Source organism: Salmo salar, chromosome ssa04 (assembly GCF_905237065.1).
Source record: "Salmo salar chromosome ssa04, Ssal_v3.1, whole genome shotgun sequence".
NCBI classification, from domain to species: Eukaryota; Metazoa; Chordata; class Actinopteri; order Salmoniformes; family Salmonidae; genus Salmo; species Salmo salar.
In genome coordinates, this window is record NC_059445.1 from 7,561,068 (window position 1) to 7,578,894 (window position 17,827).

At 44.3% G+C, this 17,827-nt stretch overlaps 1 long non-coding RNA gene across 1 annotated transcript; it reads right to left on the bottom strand.

Annotated features, from left to right (window-relative positions):
* Positions 1-4,911: 4,911 nt before the first annotated feature.
* On the bottom strand, positions 4,912-5,806 carry LOC106602226 (uncharacterized). The gene is made up of 3 exons (XR_001328188.2): positions 5,768-5,806; positions 5,304-5,420; positions 4,912-4,952 (listed from the first exon to the last, which is right to left on the bottom strand). It is a non-coding gene; the product is annotated as an uncharacterized lncRNA (long non-coding RNA).
* Between the last annotated feature and the right edge of the window lie 12,021 nt (positions 5,807-17,827).

Below are 17,827 nucleotides of genomic sequence, written 5' to 3' on the forward strand. Positions count from 1 at the left end.
GCCGCTAGTGGTAGAACCATCTCTGACCTGTAGAGCCGGTAGTGGTAGAACCATCTCTGACCTGTAGAGCCGCTAGTGGTAGAACCATCTCTGACCTGTAGAGCTGCTAGTGGTAGAACCATCTCTGACCTGTAGAGCTGCTAGTGGTAGAACCATCTCTGACCTGTAGAGCTGGTAGCATTCAAATCAGGGGCCATGAGGGAGAGAGGATATGAGGAAAGGAGGCCAGGCCCATTTTAGAGTTTTGGAATATGAGACTTACCTTGCTGACAACAGAGAAATGCAGACTGTGTAGTTAATTGTTGAGTTTTGGAACATGACCCTTACCTTGCTAACAGAGAGATGCAGGACGGAGTAGTTCATTTTAGGGTTTTGGAACATGACCCTTACCTTGCTGAAAACAGAAGAGACGCAGGATGGAGTAGTTCAAGTCTGTGGCTCCAGCGGACTCGGCCTCAATGGTCAAGGTGACGTCCGTTACCGATGGGGTGCTGGCAGGCGCCGTTAGGGTCACGTACCGTTGGCCGCTCCTCCCCCGGTCCCAATGGAGACACTGGCGGGGAAGGAGGAAATGAAGCCGCGGTTGTTCGTGGCTCGGATGGTAAAAGTTCCTCCTGTTCCGTTGGCCATTGACACGGTGAAGTGGACAGAGATGGTGGACCCGGGTTCTAGAGTACTGTCAGCCTGGGCCTGGCGAGAGAAGAACTTCACTTTTTAACAATAAGACAGAGTGTCCAAAATGCCATCCTATTCATTATAGTGCACTGCTTTTCATCAGAACCCTAGCGGCCCAGGTCCAACGGAAAAGTGTGCAATTTCCGAGCTCTACAAGACTGACATTAACAGAGATGCTGGAAGTCTTTATCTGAGTGAAGGCCTGTCTCTGGAAGAGACTAGGTGATGATTTGGTGGTGGCGCTATTGCTCTCTCCCCTCAGACACACCATGGAGGAAGAGGAGAGAGAGAGGGGGTGTAGAGACAGGGTGGTGAACAGAGAAATAGAGGAAGGGGAGGAGAATGAAGAGAGAGGAAAATAGAGAGTAAGAATGAGAGAGAGGGTAACGGAGCGAGGGAGAAAACGAGGTAGAAACAGAGAGCTAAGGTGAAGTAGAGAGGAAGAGGAAGTTATTATTTTTTACATTATTTGAAACTACTCTGCTGTGATGCTATGGAAGATGAAGATGAAAAAGTTGGTACTGAAGATGGTTTCTTCTGTTATTTATTGTTACCTGTGAGAGGACGGCCCTCTCTGAGGCCAAAGTCTCCATGAGCCCCTCCGAAAACCTCCACGAAATGGTAGCCAAAATGAACAGAGTTCTGACCTGAAACAGACACACACGCACTTTAGATAATCCATTAATAGACAGTACATTAGATATGTTAACAACACAGTCACCTGGAGGAAGAGGAGGAGGAGGAAGAGGAGGAGAGGTTAATAGACAATACATTAGATATCTTAACAACACATTCACCAGGAGGAGGAAGAGGAGGAGGGGTTAATAGACAATACATTAGATATGTTAACAACACAGTCACCTGGAGGAAGAGGAGGAGGAGGGGTTAATAGACAATACATTAGATATGTTAACCTCTCTGGGCTAGGCGGGACGAATTCATCCCACCTACGTAACAGCCACTTGAAGCCTGTGGCGCGATTTTCAAAACCTTAAAAATCCTATTACTTCAATTTCTCAAACATATGACTATTTTACAGCTATTTAAAGACAAGACTCTCGTTAATCTAACCACACTGTCCGATTTCAAAAAGGCTTTACCACGAAAGCAAAACATTAGATTATGTCAGCAGAGTACCAAACCAGAAATAATCAGACACCCATTTTTCAAGCCAGCATATAATGTCACCAAAACCCAGAAGACAGCTAAATGCAGCACTCACCTTTGATGATCTTCATCAGATGACAACCCTAGGACATTATGTTATACAATACATGCATGTTTTGTTCAATCAAGTTCATATTTATATCAAAAAACAGCTTTTTACATTAGCATGTGACGTTCAGAACTAGCATACCCCGCAAACTTCCGGGGAATTCGCTAACATTTTACTAAATTACTCACGATAAACGTTCACAAAAAGCATAACAATTATTTTAAGAATTATAGATACAGACCTCCTCTATGCACTCGATATGTCCGATTTTAAAATAGCTTTTGGTGAAAGCACATTTTGCAATATTCTAAGTACATAGCCCAGGCATCACGGGCTAGCTATTTAGACACCCGGCAAGTTTAGCACTCACCATAATCATATTTACTATTATAAAAGTTTGATTACCTTTGTTGTCTTCGTCAGAATGCACTCCCAGGACTGCTACTTCAATAACAAATGTTGGTTTGGTCCAAAATAATCCATCGTTATATCCGAATAGCGGCGTTTTGTTCGTGCGTTCCAGACACTATCCGAAATGGTAAAGAAGGGTCGTGCGCATGGCGCAATTCGTGACAAAAAAATTCTAAATATTCCATTACCGTACTTCGAAGCATGTCAACTGCTGTTTAAAATCAATTTTTACGCCATTTTTCTCGTAGAAAAGCGATAATATTCCGACAGGGAATCTCCTTTTCGGCAAACAGAGGAAAAAATCACAAAGGCGGGGGCGGTCGGGTCACACGCCTAAGCCCAGTGTCCCTTGATCGGCCACTTGAGAAAGGCGATAATGTGTTTCAGCCTGGGGCTGGGATGACGACATTCTGTTTTTTCCTGGGCTCTGAGCGCCTATGGACGACGTAGGAAGTGTCACGTTAGAGCAGAGATCCTTAGTAAAAGATAGAGATGGAAAAGAAGTTCAAGAAATGGTCAGACAGGCCACTTCCTGTAAAGGAATCTCTCAGGTTTTGACCTGCCATTTGAGTTCTGTTATACTCACAGACACCATTCAAACAGTTTTAGAAACTTTAGCGTGTTTTCTATCCATATGTAATAAGTATATGCATATTCTAGTTACTGGGTAGGAGTGGTAACCAGATTAAATCGGGTATGTTTTTTATCCAGCCGTGTCAATACTGCCCCCTAGCCCTAACAGGTTAACAACACAGTCACCTGGAGGAAGAGGAGGAGGAGGAGGGGTTAATCGACAATACATTAGATATGTTAACTTCTCAGGGCTGCCTGGGACGCTACCGTCCCACCCACGGTTCACACTATTCAACAGCCAATGAAATATCAGGGTGGCAAATTCAAAACAACAAAATGTCATAATTCAAATTTCTCAAACATACAACTATTTTACACCATTTTAAAGATAAACCTCTCTTTAATCCAACCACATTGTCCGATTTCAAAAAGGCTTTACGACGAAAGCATAAAGTTAGATTATGTTAGGACAGTACATAGACATAAAATTACACACAGCCATTTCCAATGCAAGAACAGGCGTCACCTTTGACGATCTTCATCAGATGACACTCCTAGGACATCATGTTACACAATACATGCATTTTTTTGTTCGATCAAGTTCATATTTATATCCAAAAACCCCATTTTATATTGGCGCGTGACGTTCAGAAAATGTATTCCTCCCAAAACTGCCGGTGAATCAGCACATCAATTTACAGAAATACTTATCATAAACGTTGACAAAATATATAACAATTATTTAAAGAATTATAGATAAACTACTCCTTAATGCAACCGCTGTGTCAGAATTCAAAATAACTTTATGGAGAAAGCTTATTGTTCAATATTCTGAGTACAGAGCTCGGCCATCAATGCAAGCGATACAGTTAACCGTCAAGCCACGGCGTCGTCAAAACACTAAAATACTGTTATAAATATTTTAGGGTGTTTTTAACATAAAACTTTGATAATATTCCAACCGGACAATAGCGTATTCATTACAGAAGAAAAAGAAAAATGGCTAGCTCTGCGTGACTGCGCATGAGGTAACTAAGTGACCCCAGCCAGGCCACTACTTGTTCCAGGTGTTATTCAATCAAATTGCACAGTAGAATCCTCAAACAAGGTTCTAAAGACTGTTGACATCTAGTGGAAGCTGTAGGAAGTGCAATATGACATCACAGACACTGTAGTTTGGATAGACAATCATTTGAAAAGACTACAAGGTTCTAAAGACTGTTGACATCTAGTGGAAGCCGTAGGAAGTGCAATATGACATCACAGACACTGTAGTTTGGATAGACAATCATTTGAAAAGACTACAAGCCTCAGAGTTCCCACTTCCTGGTTGGATACCTCTCAGGCTTTTGCCTGCCATATGAGTTCTGTTATACTCACAGACATCATTCAAACAGTTTTAGAATCTTTAGTGTTTTCTATCCAAATCTTCTAATAATATGCAAATATTTGACTCTGGGCCCGAGTATTAGGCAGTTTACTCTGGGCACGCTTTTCATCCAAAAGTGAAAATACTGCCCCCTATACCTCAACAGGTTAACAACACATTCACCAGGAGGAGGAGGAGGAGGAGGAGAGGTTAATTGACAATACATTAGATATGTTAACAACACAGTTGAGGTCATTGTTAGGGTGTGCAATTGTACAGCTTGTCCAGTGAGAGAGAGTGACTGACTGAACACTGAGCAGGAGGACATTGATCTATAGCCTGTAAGCCAAAACATTACCATACCTGTGCTGCAGCGGAGGCGTCCTCGATGATGCTGGTGGCCCGGTGCAGATCCTCCTTGGTTACCTCAATGGCCTGACCTGGAGGGAAGGGACCACAGTATGTTCTGAGAACTCTATAAGAAGCTGTAAAACACTTTGGGACAACTGCTTTATGAACACGATCAATTGATTGACTGATTGGTTGACCTCCAGAGGCCTGGGCAAGGTCACGATACAGCTGAGCGTCTGATTGGGCCATCCGGTTGGAGGCTCCATCCTGACTGGGCCATACGGCTGAAGCTCCGCGCACGGAATGCCTACGGGGACGTCGACTGGATCGGAGGTTGTCAGTCAACATGAAGGTCACCTGAGGAGAGGGAGCAGAGGAGAAGTAGAGAGAGGAGAAGAGAGTTAGAGGTTGATGACAGAATAAAGGATGAAAGGAAAGTGGATGTTAGGAAAGAATGGCAGTAAAGAAATAAGATATGTTGAGATGAATCATAATGGCTAGCCTTTACATCACACTTCATCAGATCTCACTCAGACAACTTGTGAGCCCACGAACAGTAAACTGTCTCCAAAAGGGGGAGAGACAGAGAAAGTGATGAATAGAAGCACAGAAAGAGACAGAAAGAGGAGACAGAGAGAGAGAGAGAGAGAGAGAGAGAAAGAGAAGGAGACAGAGAGAGAAAGATTAACAGTAGTGAAAGCTACTAACCACAGACTTGGTGCTCTCTATGAGGGCAGTGACAGTGCTCTTCAGTGCAGTGTCTTTAGCAGGAGCATCAGTGAACACAAAGATCTCAGAGGAGGGTGGCGCCGCCGTGAGGGCCAGCTGGGAATTACAACACACACATCAGAGAGTCAGACCACACTGCGATCAAGTACTGGAATTCTATGGGAAATAACATGTTCAGTCCACTGGCTAATTAACCAGCTCTGGCAGAGTTACCAAAACAGGAAACCACATTTCAAATGCAGCCGTTCAGCCTTCATATTGGCACTGTGAATGTAACTTTTGCTCATGACAATGCCTGTACACACACACACACACACACACACACACACACACACACACACACACACACACACACACACACACACACACACACACACACACACACACACACACACACACACACACACACACACACACACACACACACACACACACACACACACCTGTAGTCCTGACAGACACAGCTCTGGTACATCTCCTCCTCCTGATGCTGTCAGGGTGTTGATGCTCTTTTAGAAAATGTCTGTCATTTGTTGTGATGATCAGAGGCCCAAATCCTGCAAACACAAACACACACCACAAATTACTAATTGTGTAAGATTTGATGGGACGTGAAAATGTAATGTTATTCCACACAAGTAAAAAGAGAAGAGCTTTGGGTTAAAATTGCCTCCCAATTTCAGGGAGGCAATTGGCATGTGGCTTGACCATAATGTTGGAGTTGGCCACAACAGATCTGGGACCAGGCTAACACCTGGGTCGTTGAAGGGGACCAGGATGTATGTTGCTGCTGATCTGAGACCAGGCTAACACCCACCTGGGTCATTGCATTGAAGTGGACCAGGATGTATGTTACTGCTCATCTGAGACCAGGCTAACACCCACCTGAGTCATTGAAGGGGACCAGGATTTATGTTCCTGCTGATCTGAGACCAGGCTAACACCCACCTGGGTTGTTGAAGGGGACCAGGATGTATGTTCCTGCTGATCTGAGACCAGGCTAACACCCACCTGGGTCTTTGAAGTGGACCAGGATGTATGTTCCTGCTGATCTGAGACCAGGTTAACACCCACCTGGGTCGTTGAAGGGGACCAGGATGTATGATGAAGTTTCCTGCTGGGTTCCTCTCTTACTGTCGATGACGGAGAAGGACACTCTCTTAGCCTCAGTGATGTCACCACTCATACTGCCTATGGTGTCGATAAAAAAACACAACACTGCCTAATGGGTGATGCCTATTAACCCGGAGGGGGGGATGAGAGAGTGCGAGGGAGATTATGGAGTAGAAATTATTAACCAAAAACACCCTTTGTTATCCTAGCTCCTCACAACAGTTTACCATGACATCTCCCTCATCATATAGTAGTCTAATCCTTGCCTATAGTAGTGATAAAATCCTCCAATTTAACACAAAACATCACAAATAATCACCTCGCCTAAACATTGCCCACCTACTTCCGCCTTTCTCTCTCACTGTAGGAAGTCCTTGTCCCCGGCAGCTCCTCTGATGTCCTCCAGTAGTTCCATGGTAGCGTTGACGGCCACGTCAGCTGCAGTGTGGTGGAGGTGACCGTGACTGGACCCCACGTCGTCCTTGTTGATGCCCCCTACCGGGTCCCGACCGCTGGTCCATTCAAACAACCTGCCGTGGCTACACTTACCTAGGAGTGGGAGAGATGAGTGTGTGAGTTAGTTTGCATCAATGCTCCAAAGTGGCGCAGCGGTCTAAGGCGCTGCATCTCAGTGCAAGCGGCGTCACTACAGTCCCTGGTTTGATTCCAGGCTGTATCATAATCCGGCTGTGATTGGGAGTCCCATATGGCGGTGCACAATTGGCCCAGCGTCGTCCGGGTTTGGCAGGGCTAGCCCGTCATTGTAAATAGGAATTTGTTCTTAATTGACTTGCCTAGTTAAATAAAGATTACATAAAATGTTTTTGTTGTTGTATTTATTAGGATCCCCATTAGCTGCTGTCTATCAAGAAGAGGAAGAAATGGTGTGTGCGCGCGTGTGTGTGTGTGTGTGTGTGTGTGTGTGTGTGTGTGTGTGTGTGTGTGTGTGTGTGTGTGTGTGTGTGTGTGTGTGTGTGTGTGTGTGTGTGTGTGTGTACATGCAGGTTTGTTGGAGGAGAACAGGTTGAAGTATCCAGAGGTGAGCAGGCCCTGCTGTAAGACCTCTGGTAGGATGTTATCAGTACAGTTACCTCCCATACAGTTCCTACAGGTTGGAGTACTGGGGCCTAGAGAGGGGGTTAGAACAGGAGTACTGGGGCCTGAAGAGGGAGGAGAGGGGTTTAGAACAGGAGTACTGGGGCCTGAAGAGGGAGGAGAGGGGGTTAGAACAGGAGTACTGGGTCCTGAAGAGGGAGAAGAGGGGGTTAGAACAGGAGTACTGGGGCCTGAAGAGGGAGGAGAGGGGGTTAGAACAGGAGTACTGGGGCCTGAAGAGGGAGGAGAGGGGGTTTAGAACAGGAGTACTGGGGCCTGAAGAGGGAGGAGAGGGGGTTAGAACAGGAGTACTGGGGCCTGAAGAGGGAGGAGAGGGGGTTAGAACAGGAGTACTGGGGCCTGAAGAGGGAGGAGAGGGGTTTAGAACAGGAGTACTGGGGCCTGAAGAGGGAGGAGAGGGGGTTAGAACAGGAGTACTGGGTCCTGAAGAAGGAGGAGAGGGGGTTAGAACAGGAGTACTGGGGCCTGAAGAGGGAGAAGAGGGGGTTAGAACAGGAGTACTGGGGCCTGAAGAGTGAGGAGAGGGGGTTAGAACAGGAGTACTGGGGCCTGAACAGGGAGGAGAGGGGGTTAGAACAGGAGTACTGGGGCCTGAAGAGGGAGGAGAGGGGGTTAGAACAGGAGTACTGGGGCCTGAAGAGGCAGGAGAGGGGGTTAGAAAAGGAGTACTGGGGCCTGAAGAGGGAGGAGAGGGGGTTAGAACAGGAGTACTGGGGCCTGAAGAGGGAGGAGAGGGGTTTAGAACAGGAGTACTGGGGCCTGAAGAGGCAGAAGAGGGGTTTAGAACAGGAGTACTGGGGCCTGAAGAAGGAGGAGAGGGGGTTAGAACAGGAGTACTGGGTCCTGAAGAGGCAGAAGAGGGGTTTAGAACAGGAGTACTGGGGCCTGAAGAGGGATGAGAGGGGGTTAGAACAGGAGTACTGGGTCCTGAAGATGGCAGGAGAGGGGGTTAGAACAGGAGTTCTGGGTCCTGAAGAGGCAGGAGAGGGGGTTAGAACAGGAGTACTGGGGCCTGATGAGGCAGGAGAGGGGGTTAGAACAGGAGTACTGGGTCCTGAAGATGGAGGAGAGGGGGTTAGAACAGGAGTACTGGGTCCTGAAGATGGAGGAGAGGGGGTTAGAACAGGAGTTCTGGGTCCTGAAGATGGAGGAGAGGGGGTTAGAACAGGAGTACTGGTGCCTGAAGAGGGAGGAGAGGGGGTTAGAACAGGAGTACTGGGGCCTGAAGAGGCAGGAGAGGGGTTTAGAACAGGAGTACTGGGGCCTGAAGAGGCAGGAGAGGGGGTTAGAACAGGAGTACTGGGGCCTGAAGAGGCAGGAGAGGGGGTTAGAACAGGAGTACTGGGGCCTGAAGAGGGAGGAGAGGGGGTTAGAACAGGAGTACTGGGGCCTGAAGAGGGAGGAGAGGGGTTTAGAACAGGAGTACTGGGGTCTGAAGAGGCAGGAGAGGGGTTTAGAACAGGAGTACTGGGGTCTGAAGAGGCAGGAGAAGGGGTTAGAACAGGAGTACTGGGGCCTGAAGAGGGAGGAGAGGGGGTTAGAACAGGAGTACTGGGTCCTGAAGAGGCAGGAGAGGGGGTTAGAACAGGAGTACTGGGGCCTGAAGAGGCAGGAGAGGGGGTTAGAACAGGAGTACTGGGGCCTGAAGAGGCAGGAGAGGGGGTTAGAACAGGAGTACTGGGGCCTGAAGAGGGAGAGAGAGAGAGAGAGAGAAGCGAGAGAGAGAGACAATCTGCTGTAGAGTGCAGTGTGTGGGTCATCAAATTGTAATTGTCACATGCGCCGAATACAACAGTGAAATGCTCACCTACAAGCCCCTAAAACAATGCAGTTAAAAAAATAAAAGTGTTAAGTAAAAAATAAAAGTAACAAATAATTAAAGAGCAGCAGTAAAGTAACAATAGCGAGGCTATATATACAGGGGGTACCGGTACAGAGTCAATTTGCGGAGGCACCGGTTAGTCGAGGTAATTGAGGTAATATGTACATGTAGGTAGAGTTAAAGTGACTATTTATAGAGGGGTGTGAAGTGTGTAGAAGCGATGACAAGTCTATTATCTCCAGGCTGGTTGGTCGACTGATACAAAGAGGGAGTGGTTTAGTGTTGACAATGGCACACACCCAAATACTTCTTTATCAATCCGTGAGGAGAGGTTTCTTTATTTTATGAACAAATGCCTTTATAATGTAGGCGTTTTAGCTACGTGTTTGTGTTGCATGTAGTTAGTTACCTGTATTGTGCCGATATAGGTGGGTATATCTGGGGGTGGTTTAAATAAACTACAGATAGTTCCACAAACAATACCTGCCAGGTTCACCAGTTGCAGGTCAGGTCTAATCAGAGTGCTGTACGGCTGTCTGTTCCCTTCTCAACCCAGTTACTGTGGCTGTAGAAATCCTGGAGAGACAGTCACAATCAACTCAACAGTATCAGCACAATCAGTCTTCATCATCTCCCTCTCTCACCTGTAGTATGTGTGTGTGTGGGTCTGTGCGTGTGCATGCATGCTTGTTTGTGTCACCTCATCTGTAGTGTGACAGACAGCTCACCTGTAGTGTGTTACAGACGCGTCCCAGCGCCAGCCTGGCCAATAGGAAGCTCCCTCTTTTGACGCTGGCCTTGACCTCCGACACCCCCCCTGGAAAGTCTCACCGTCGAAGTGGTGCGCCTCGCTCACATCATCATCAGCAACATCATTATCATCGTGTCATCATTATCATCTTGTCACCATTATCATCACCATCATCAACCTCATATATGTTATCATCACCATTATCGTCATCCCCATTACCATCATCATCATTATCCTCAACCACAGCATTATCATCATAGTTATCGTAATTGTCATCATTATCATCACTGTCACCATCATCAGCATGATCATCACCATTATCATAATCCTAATCATCATCCTCATCACCATTATCATCACCTTCATTATCATCCTCATCTCCATTATCATCACCATTATCATAGTCATCATCATCACTAAATTCATCATCACCATCATCATAACCATTATAATCATCACCATCATTCTCATAGTCATCTTGTCATCCTCACCTTGCTCAGAGCAAACGCCATGTCCACCAGGGCGTTACTAAGGTACATCTTGACAATGGCGCTCTGGATAAGGATGGTGGAGACGAGGAGTCTGCAGAGCAGGCCTTCTGTAGTTTGACGATGGAGAGATTGTCATTAGTCTGGAGAGAGAAAGAGAGACTGTCATCAATCTGGAGAGAGAGAGAGAGAGACTGTCATCAATCTGGAGAGAGAGAGAGACTGTCATCAATCTGGAGAGAGAGAGAGAGAATTGTCATCAATCTGGAGAGAGAGAGAGAATTGTCATCAATCTGGAGAGAGAGAGACTGTCATCAATCTGGAGAGAGAGAGAGAGAGAGAGAGAGAGGCAGTGGAGACTTGTATTGAGAACTTTGTTTTCTGTCACAACAGTCATTCATCAATGAGTTTAACTCAGTCAGGATTGGTCTGACTGACTGTTACTGACGGAACAGTCAGTCAGACCCGTCAGAGAGAGAGGTTATTAATTGGTTTGTAGGGGAAACTCACAAGTAAGAGACTTACTATCAGTCTGGTGAAAAAAAATATTAGCACATTCATTACTTTATTATAGAACCAATTACAAAAACATTAGTTCATTTCCAGTAGCTCATTGCGGTCTGTCACAACATTGACCAATGGTCAATTCACCGGCAGGCTGAAGTTCCGCCCCTGGGCGGCAGCCAGGGCGCGGAAGACCTCGGCGGTTTTGCGTAATACAGCCCTTTGTGTGATGTCACGGTGTGTGAACGAGCCCCCTCCTGCGATACGGAGTTTGAAGGCCTGGGTGCCCCCTGGAATGGACAGGTACAGCGCCATCAAGAGGGAGGTCTGCATTGCAGCGTATAAAGTCTTGAGGGTCCAAGGAGATTGGTAGAGAAGGTATCCAATAACTCTCTCTATGTGTGATATATGATCAGAGTCCAATATCAAGTATCTTCCTGGTTCTGTGAGCCTGTTGGAACATACAGAGACACAATGGACAGAGAGCAAACCAAGGAGAGGTTACTCAAGGTTAAAGATCTGTAGTTGAATGCCTGGGTGGAGATTGGGAATGAAGAGGGAAGCATGAGAGAGAAAAGGGAATGAAGGGGGAAGCATGAGAGAGAAAAGGGAATGAAGAGGGAAGCATGAGAGAGACAAGGGAATGAAGGGGGAGACATGAGAGAGACAGAGGGGAGCCAGAAATATTCTCACGTAAGTCCTGACCATATCTCAAATCACATTGTACCATATCACTAAAATAACTTGTAGTTATCTAACGAACGCACTTTAACCTGTTAGGGCTAGGGGGCAGTATTGACACGGCTGGATAAAAAACATACCCGATTTAATCTGGTTACCACTCCTACCCAGTAACTAGAATATGCATATACTTATTACATATGGATAGAAAACACCCTAAATTTTCTAAAACTGTTTGAATGGTGTCTGTGAGTATAACAGAACTCAAATGGCAGGTCAAAACCTGAGAGATTCCTTTACAGGAAGTGGCCTGTCTGACCATTTCTTGAACTTCTTTTCCATCTCTATCATTTACTAAGGATCTCTGCTCTAACGTGACACTTCCCACATCGTCCATAGGTGCTCAGAGCCCGGGAAAAAACAGAATGTCGTCATTCCAGCCCCAGGCTGAAACACATTATCGCCTTTCTCAAGTGGCCGATCAAGGGACACTGGGCTTATGCGCGTGACCCCGACCGCCCCCGCCTTTGGGATTTTTTCCTCTGTTTGCCGAAAAGGAGATTCCCTGTCGGAATATTATCGCTTTTCTACGAGAAAAATGTCGTAAAAATTGATTTTAAACAGCGTTTGACATGCTTCGAAGTACGGTAATGGAATATTTTGACATTTTTTGTCACGATACGCGCCGGGCACGTCACCCTTCGTTACCCTTCGGATAGTGTCTTGAACACACGAACAAAACGGCGCTATTTGGATATAACTATGGATTATTTGGAACCAAACCAATATTTGTTATTGAAGTAGAAGTCCTGGGAGTGCATTCTGACGAAGAACAGCAAAGGTAATCCAATTTTTCTTATAGTAAATCTGAGTTTGGTGAGTACCAAACTTGGTGGGTGTCAAAATAGCTAGCCTGTGATGGCCGGGCTATCTACTCAGAATATTGCAAAATGTGCTTTCACCAAAAAGCTATTTTAAAATCGGACACCGCGATTGCATAAAGGAGTTCTGTATCTATAATTCTTAATTTTTATGTTTTTTGTGAACTTTTATCGTGAGTAATTTAGTAAATTCACCGAAGTGTCCGGTGGGAATGCTAGTCACATGCTACTCACATGCTAATGTAAAAAGCTGGTTTTTGATATAAATATGAACTTGATTGAACAAAACATGCATGTATTGTATAACATAATGTCCTAGGAGTATCATCTGATGAAGATCATCAAAGGTTAGTGCTGCATTTAGCTGTGGTTTTGGGTTTTGTGACATTATATGCTAGCTTGAAAAATGGGTGTCTGATTATTTCTGGCTGGGTACTCTGCTGACATAATCTAATGTTTTGCTTTCGTTGTAAAGCCTTTTTGAAATCGGACAGTGTGGTTAGATAAAGGAGAGTCTTATCTTTCAAATGGTGTAAAATAGTCATATGTTTGAGAAATTGAAGTAATAGCATTTCTAAGGTATTTGAATATCGCGCCACGGGATTCCACTGGCTGTTGACTAGCCCAGAGAGGTTAAACTGCCTCCTACTCAGACTCAGAAGGTAGGATATGCATATTATTAGTAGATTTGGATTGAAAACACTCTGAAGTTTCTAAAACTGTTTGAATGATGTCTGTGAGTATAACAGAACTCATATGGCAGGCAAAAACCTGAGAAAAATCCAACCAGGAAGTGGGAAATCTGAGAATTGTAGTTCTTCTTTTGAATCCCTATCGAAACTACAGTGTCTGTGGGGTCACGTTGCACTTCCTAAGGCTTCCATTGGCTGTCAACAGCCTTTAGAAACTTTTTTCATCCGTCTCCTGTTACTGGGCAGAAAATAGGAGCTCAGTCAATTAGTGGCCTGTCTGAGGACAAGGGACTTGGTGATGCGCGAGCCCGCGAGCTCGCCATTCCTTCTTTTCCTTCTGGAATGAATACGCTATTGTCTGGTTGGAAAATTATCGCATTTTTACGTTAAAAATACCCTAAAGATTGATTGTAAACATCGTTTGACATGTTTCTACAAACGGTAATGGAACTTTTGAGCTTTTCGTCTATTTAATTGCGCCCCCGCCTCGTGCCTTTGGAATAGTGTTCTGGACGCACCAACAAAACGGTGGTATTTGGACAAAAATGATGGACTTTATCGTACAAATGAACATTTCTTGTGAGAGTGGGAATCCTGCGAGTGCATTCCGCCGAAGATCAGCAAAGGTAAGGAAAGATTTATAACACTAATTCAGAGTTTTGTTGATGCCATGAGCGCCATACTCAGAATATTGAACAATGTGGTTTCTCCGTAAAGTTATTTTGAAATCTGACACAGCGCTTGCATTAAGAAGTAGTATATCTATAATTCTTTAAATAATTGTTATATATTTTGTCAACGTTTATGATGAGTATTTCTGTAATATATGTGTGCTCATTGACCGGGGGTTTTGGAGGCAAAACATTTTCTGAAAATTTTCTGAACATCACGCATCAATGTATAATTCTGTTTTTGGATATAAATATGAACTTGATCGAACAAAACATACATGTATTGTGTAACATGATGTCCTAGGAGAGTCACCTGATGAAGATCGTCAAAGGTTAGTGCTTATTTTTAGCTGTATTTTGGGTTTTTGTGACACATCTCCTTGCTTGGAAGATGGCTGTGTGGTTATTTTTGTCTATGTACTGTCCTAACATAATCTAATTTTTTGCTTTCGCTGTAAAGCCTTTTTGAAATCGGACAATGTGGTTACATTAAGGAGAAGTGTATCTTTAAAATGGTGTAAAATAGTTGTATGTTTGAGAAAGTTGAATTATGACATTTTGTTGTTAACAGCATCCTATCTCGAAGGGGTCACTAAGAGGATAACTTGCTACACCGGGGTGGAGTGACAAGGGGAGGGGAAGTCACTCATTCAGTGTTCAGGTGGCCGTGACAAGACTTCCAAACCAGAACACTCCTCCAGATACACAGGAGGAGGAGGGCCGTGTGTGTACAGTACGTGTTTACTTGTGTATTTCTGTGTGTGTGTGTTTCTGTGTGTGTGTGTGTGTGTGTGTGTGTGTGTGTGTGTGTGTGTGTGTGTGTGTGTGTGTGTGTGTGTGTGTGTGTGTGTGTGTGTGTGTGTGTGTGTGTGTGTGTGTGTGTGAGAGAGAGAGAGAGTCAGAGCAGTGGGAGGACAGTGGGAGAGGTCTTACTGTCCGTATCGAGGTCTGACTCCAATATTTTATTTCACCTTTATTTAACCAGGTAGGCAAGTTCAGAACAAGTTCTCATTTACAACTGCGACCTGGCCAAGATGAAGCAAAGCAGTTTGACACATACAACAACACAGAGTTACACATGGAGTAAAACAAACATACAGTCAATAATACAGTAGAAAAATAAGTCTATATACAATGTGAGCAAATGAGGTGAGATAAGGGAGGTAAAGGCAATAAATAGGCCATGGTAGCGAATTAAATACAATATAGCAATTAAAACACTGGAATGGTAGATTTGACAGTAGATGAGTGTGCAAAGTAGAAATACTGGGGTGCAAAGGAGCAAAATAAATAAATAAATACAGTAGGGGAAGAGGTAGTTGTTTGGGCTATTTATAGATGGGCTATGTACAGGTGCAGTGATCTGTGAGCTGCTCTGACAGCTGGTGCTTAAAGCTAGTGAGGGAGATAAGTGTTTCCAGTTTCAGAGATTTTTGTAGTTCATTCCAGTCATTGGCAGCAGAGAACTGGAAGGAGAGGCGGCCAAAGGAGGAATTGGCTTTGGGGGTGACAAGTGAGATATACCTGCTGGGACGCGTGCTACGGGTGGGTGCAGCTATGGTGACCAGCGAGCAGAGATAAGGCGGGACTTTACCTAGCACATGAATACACAATACAATACACACAATACAATACACATTAAGGTAGTGTCCCAAATTACACCCTTTTCCTTATATATGAGCCCTATGAGCACAATGAGTCCTATGAGTCCTGTGAGCCCTATGAGTCCTGTGAGCCCTATGAGTCCTGTGAGCCCTATGAGTCCTATGAGCACTATGAGTCCTATGAGTCCTGTGAGCCCTATGAGTCCTGGTCAAATGTAGTGCACTATTTAAGGAATAGGGTACCATTTGGGGGACATTCTGTGAAGTGATGTATCTCATAACAATTGGCTAACTTTTCATTCCCATAAAGGCTTCTTTTCTCTGTCAGCAGTTGTCGGTTTTGTCTTAGTTCAATAAGAGAAGCAGCATTTAGCAACACATAGGAGAAAAGTGATATTTCATGTTTTATGAGTGAATGTGTATTGTGAACGTACTGTTAGATCAGTGGAGGCTGCTGAGGGGAGGTAGGCTCATAATAATGGCTGGAATGGAGTCAATGGAATGATATCAATATCAAACATCAACCTGCCATTATTATGAGCCATCCTCCCCTCAGAAGTCTCTACTGTTTAGATGTCTCAGTGTGTGTGTGTGTGTGTGTGTGTGTGTGTGTGTGTGTGTGTGTGTGTGTGTGTGTGTGTGTGTGTGTGTGTGTGTGTGTGTGTGTGTGTGTGTGTGTGTGTGTGTGTGTGAGCTAATGTATCCTTTTCTGGCGTCCCACTGTTTCATCACTATTACCCGCAGGGGAGAATCCTAACTTCCACTTACAGTGGGGGGAAAAGTATTTGATCCCCTGCTGATTTTGTACATTTGCCCACTGACAAAGAAATGATCAGTCTATAATTTTAATGGTAGGTTTATTTGAACAGTGAGAGACAGAATAACAACAAAAATATCCAGAAAAACGCATGTCAAAAATTGTATAAATTGATTTGCATTTTAACCTGTCTGGGTCATTGGGACGTCAAGGTCCCACCATTTTCAACAGCCAGTGGAACCCCGTGGCGCGAAATACAAAAACCTCAAAAATGCTATTATTTCAATTTTTCAAACATAGACTATTTTACACCATTTGAAAGATAAGACTCGTTAATCTAACCACATTGTCCGATTTCAAAACGGCTTTACAGCGGAAGCAAAACATTAGATTATGTTAGGAGAGTACACAGCCAAAAATAATCACATTTCAAAGCAAGCATATGTGTCACAAAAACCCAAAACACAGCTAAATGCAGCACTAACCTTTGATGATCTTCATCAGATGACACTCCTAGGACATTATGTTATACAATACATGCATGTTTTGTTCAATGAAGTTCATATTTATATATAAAAAACAGCTTTTTACATTAGCATGTTATGTTCAGAACTAGCATTCCCACCGAAAACGTCCGGTGAATTTACTAAATTACTCACCATAAACGTTGACAAAATACATAACAATTATTTTAGGAATTATAGATACAGAACTCCTTTATGCAATCGCTATGTCAGATTTTAAAATAGCTTTTCGGCGAAAGCACATTTTGCAATATTCTGAGTACCTAGCTTAGCCATCACCGCTAGCAATTCAGACACCGCCAACTTCGAGCTCACTAAACTCAGAATTACTATAAGAAAAATTGTATTACCTTTGCTGATCTTCGTCAGAATGCACTCCGAGGACTGCTACTTCCACAACAAATGTTGTTTTTGTTCCAAATAATCCATAGTTATGTCCAAATTACCTCCATTTTGTTTGTGCATTCAGGTCACTATCCAAAGGGTAACGTGGGAGCGCATATCGAGACAAAAAAAATCTAAATGTTCCATTACCGTACTTAGAAGCATGTCAAACGCTGTTTAAAATCAATTTTTATGGTATTTTTCTCATAAAATAGCGATAATATTCCAACCGGACAATCGTGTATTCGTTCAAAGAGTGAAAGAAAAAAAATTGTTTGGTCTCGTGAACGCGCATCCCACTGTCCTAGTCAATAGGCAGTCCACTGACAAAGTGTGCTAACATACTCTGCCCAGAGACAGATGACGCCTCAATCCGCTTTCTGAACCCTTTAGAGAGCCAATGGAAGCCTTAGAACCCCACAGGCACTGTAGTTTCGAAAGGGACTAGAAAGAAAAAGTACATTTCTCAGATCATTCACTTCCTTGTTGAGATTTTCTCAGGTTTTTGCATGCCA